The sequence below is a fragment of the Monodon monoceros genome, unplaced genomic scaffold (genome assembly GCF_005190385.1).
Source record: "Monodon monoceros isolate NGI ecotype Baffin Bay Population unplaced genomic scaffold, NGI_Narwhal_1 Super_Scaffold_13, whole genome shotgun sequence".
NCBI classification, from domain to species: Eukaryota; Metazoa; Chordata; class Mammalia; order Artiodactyla; family Monodontidae; genus Monodon; species Monodon monoceros.
This window is the reverse complement of record NW_021703769.1, coordinates 76,929,628-76,934,460: the sequence shown is the minus strand read 5'-3', so window position 1 is coordinate 76,934,460 and position 4,833 is coordinate 76,929,628.

Here is a 4,833-nt window from a genome sequence, read left to right as displayed (position 1 = left end):
TGATGACAATAAAATGAGGAATCAATAAGAGAAAACATACGCAAGTCCACGCACATTTGAAATTTTAAAATACACTTCTGAGTATTTTACCGATCAAAGAAATGAAAATACCATGTAACAAAACTGGTAGGATGTGGCTATAAAAATATACACTAATACTTAGGGGAAATTTTTTAACCTTAAATGTATATGTTAGAAATAAAGACCAAAAGTCAGTGAGCTGGGCATCCAACTCAAGAAGTTAGAGGGAAAAAAACAAAATAGAAAAACCCCAAAGGAAAAAAAAAGGAAACAATAAAATTGAGAACAAAGAAACAAGATAGAAAGCCCATAAACCCAAAACTGGTTCTTTTAAAAGTCTAATAAATCCCCTGATGAAAGAAAGAGAGAGAGAGGGAGGAGAAAAACTATTGGAAAGAAAAAGGGCCATATTATAGATACAGCAGAGACTGTACTGTGAACCACTTTATAACATTAAATTTGAAATTTTAGATGGAATAGATAATTTATCTTAAAAATATAACTTACCAAAATGTATTCAAAAATGTATTGAAGAAGAAATAGAAACCCCTAATAAACCTATAACCTTTTTTTTTTTTTTTTTTTTTGCGGTACGCGGGCCTCTCACTGTTGTGGCCTCTCCCGTTGCGGAACACAGGCTCCAGACGCACAGGCTCAGTGGCCATGGCTCACGGGCCCAGCCGCTCCGCGGCATGTGGGATCTTCCTGGACCGGGGCATGAACCCGTGTCCCCTGCATCGGCAGGCGGACTCTCAACCACTGCGCCACCAGGGAAGCCCCCTATAGCCATTTTTTAAATGGGTCGTTTAATACCCAACCACCAATTGGTCCTAATAGGAAAATAAATAAATTGAGGTTTAGGCACATAATGGAATACCATAGAGGTGCTAAAAAGAATGAACTAGTTTCACAAACGTCCACACGAATACAAGTAAGAAACAATTTGGAATGGAATCATGTGCAAAAGGAATTGTAAAGTCTGGTAACATTTCATAAAATGGTAAAATACAAACAATAATCATATCTATTCCTTAGAGATGAAGGGATTGACTGTTAAGTCAATGGCAAGTGGTGAGAGTCTGCAGGCCAGGAGGACTTGGGGGCCCAGCTGGCCTGGTGGGGGTCCATACTCAGCTCCAGTGCCTGGTACCATGGAGAAATGAAGGCCCAGGGTCACCAGATCTTCCCAGTTTTTGAAAGTGAACAAGAAATCAAGGCATTTATGTGAATTATGTTCCAATTCTTTGAAAGGCTGAACTTGGGGAGGGGGGATCTTCCATAGGAGGATCACATTTGGTCTATGGCCCCCCCCCCCAGTTTCTGGCTTTTGGCCCAGGCCACAAGAAGTTGGGTCTGGGTTTGAACAGGAGCTCTGGGGAGAACAGGCTAGATCAGCCACCCTGGAAGCAGCCTAGATTCTGCCCAATGAAAACTCCTTGGCTTAGGCAACAGGTTCTTAGATATGACATTTAAAGCATAAACAACTAAAGAAAAAAAATAGATAAATTGGACATCATTAAAATTTTAATGTTTCAAACACCACCATAATGAAAGTGGAAAAAAAAACACCCCACAAAACTGGAGAACATTTTTGCAAATCATATCTGATAAGGGTCTTGTATCTAGAATAAAGAACTCTTACAGCTCAATAATAACAAGACCAATAATTCAATTTAAAAACAATGGCTCTGATTACACATTTCTCCAAATAAGATATATAAATGACCAATAAGCACATGAAAAGATGTTCTAGCCATCAGGAAAATGCAAATCAAAACAACAACGAGATCCCACTTCATAACCACAAGATGGTCATAATCAAAAAGATAAGTGTTGGGGAGGAAGGGGAGACATCGGAACCCTTATATACTGCTGGTAAGAATGTGAAATGGTGCAACCACTTTGGAAAACAGTCCACAAGTTCCTCAAATAGTTAAACGTAGAGTTAACCATATGATCCACCATTTTCACTTCCAGGCATATACCCAAGAGAAGGGAAGACACACAAAATCTTGTACACAATATTCATAGCAGCATTATTCATACTGACCCCAAATGGAAACAATGCAAATGTCCATTAGCTGATGAATGGATAAATAAAATACGGCATACCCACACAATGGAATTTTATTTCACAATAACAAAGAATGAAGTACTGCATGGATGTACTACATGATACAGCATGGATGAACCTTGAAAATATTATGCTGAATGAAAGAAGCCAGTCACAAAGGATCACATATTGAATGATTCCATTTACATGGAATGTCCAGAATGGACAACTCTATAGACAGTAGATTAGTTAGTCTCTGACTCTGGGAGAGCATATGGGGGTTGGGGAGTTAGGCTAAGGGGAGCAGAGTTTCTTCTGGGTATTGAAAATGTTCTGAATTGATAGTGTTGATGGTTGCACAATTCTGTGAGTATCCTACAAACCACTGAATCATACACTTTAAATGGGTGAATGGCATGGTATGTGAATTATATCTCAATAAAACTATTAAAAATAGTACTAATGAAGCACATGAATGGTGCCATTGTTGAATCACAGGGTCTTTTTGTCCACAGAGCACCAGTGGCTGCGGAAGCTCTTTGCAATGCTACCCAAGTTGAGGCATGGGAGGAAATGGGATGATGAAGAAAGGGTTTTAATCAAACTCCAAGTATTTTCATCTGATTCCCAGTTTTCATAGAAGCAACCAGTATTTATTGAACTTCCTCTATGAGACAGTCCCTGCTTTAGGTGCCAAGACTCCATCAGCCAGCAAAACAAATTCCCTGCTCTCGGGGAAGATGGACTTTAAATAAGAAAACAATAAATAGATAAGAAGTCAGGTGCGACAAGTGCTGGGAGAAAGAACCACCAGGGCAGGAAAGAGAAAACTGGAGGCTGTTGCTATTTCGAACAGAGCAGTTAGGAAGTCTCCTTTAAGCAGAAGCCCAAAGGAAGCAAAGGTGCATGCCATGTGGGTATCAGGGGGACAGGCAAAGCAAAGGCTTGAAGTGGCGCAGTGATCAGGGTGCTAGAGGAAGAGGAAAGAAAACAGGGTGGCTGGGCAGACAAGTGATGGGAAAGACAGGGAGGAGGGGCTGGGAGGGGACAGAATAGGGCCTTTATGCCATAGTAAGGGCACTGGCTCCTACCCAGGAAGATGGGAGGGTTGGAGCAGAGAAAATGATATGCCCTGATTTAGGGTTTAGAAAAAACACTATGACTGCTTTGTGAAAAATGGACCAAGGGGGCAGAGTTGAAGCATCCTTCTTCTTCAAATAGTTTTACCGCTTATTTGATATATTTGAGATCTTTTTAAACAGTTTTTTGAGTTACTTCACAAAGTCTGCACAGTTTTAGTGCTAGTAAGCTATAGTTTTGGTTACAAAGAAAGCATATTCAGTACTCTTTTTCTTCTTTATTTTCATCATGTATAGATAGAGATTTCATTTTTAATTTTTCTCATATTCACATTCACTTGTTTGGAAAGCCTTTGACCTAGAGTAACACGTGCTTGTAACAGAAGCTTTGCAGTAGCTCAATACAGATGCTTACTGAGATTCACGCAGGGCCAGATCTGCGTAGATTTGTAGAGTATCAGTATGTCTTTTCACATAAATTGACTAAGTCATTGATCTTAATCTCAACATAAAAGTGATTCATATTTGAGGTTATTTTAGATAGGTTAACAGCATTTCACCAACAAAACATCGTTTCGAAACTTAAAAACAGCTGAATACTGAAAACTGTTATCACAAGGACTATCGCTCTTTTATAGGCAAAGAATTGACAGATTTAAACAATTTGAGGTCACACAGCTAGTAGTTAAGTGGGTTGGCCAGGATTTAAACACAGGCAGTTTGAAATGCAACCCACAAGCTTCACTACACTATAGGTATCTCAAAGAAAGTGGCATCTGAGATGGGTCCTCTAGCAGGTTACACCCCCAACTCCCAGGATTAAAGAGAACTGGTAAAGGCTGGGATATCCACTCTTGGGAAGGAGTTAGGGAACAAATTAGGATCAAAGCTCATGAGGACAATCTCAGGAGAGGTTGGGCATCTAGCTTTGCCATGGAGGCAGTCAGCACATTTATGGAACTTTCTAGGGTTGGTCTCAATCCTCTGGATCCTGTGTGGGACACAGGTTGTGTGCTAGAGACCAACAGAAGGGGAAAGGGCCTATGGATAGTAAGGCTTAAGAGTGTGGCCTGAGACTGGCCCCGGGTGTTGCCCAAGTAGAGAAAAGGCCATTAAGCCTGGTGGGAGGGGATGGCCCATGGATGGGCCTGGTGCTGGGAAAGCCCCAGACATACACCTTCCTATTAGTCTTCCCTCCTTTTACTTCATTCATGATAAATCACTCTCTTCTCCCTCACGCAGGGCCCTGTAGGATGACAGACCTCTCTCAACACGGGTTCCTATCCTCCAGAATCTCACCTTGGGGTGACTTTGGACTGGGAGACTTTGCTTCTCATTTAATCTTTACAATCTGAGGAGGTGGATGATATCCTCCTCTTATGATAAAATGATAAAACTGAGACATTAAAGAGGTTAAGTAACTTGCTTGAGGTCACACAACTAGTAAGAGGCAGGGCCCAGATTACTTTGGGTCTATTGGATAGTAAAGTGGTTTTATTATCAATACTTAAAGATAGAGACAGAAAAGCAAACACCGAGTTAACAGCTGCCCTGTGAATGCCAGCACTGGGATAAAGTAGCAGAAGTGCTTAAATATAACAGTACTGGGCGTACGTTGCAAAAATTCTGAGGTTCTTCTAAAATTCTTCCTAGACATGGAAGGGTTTGGAGCATCCAATA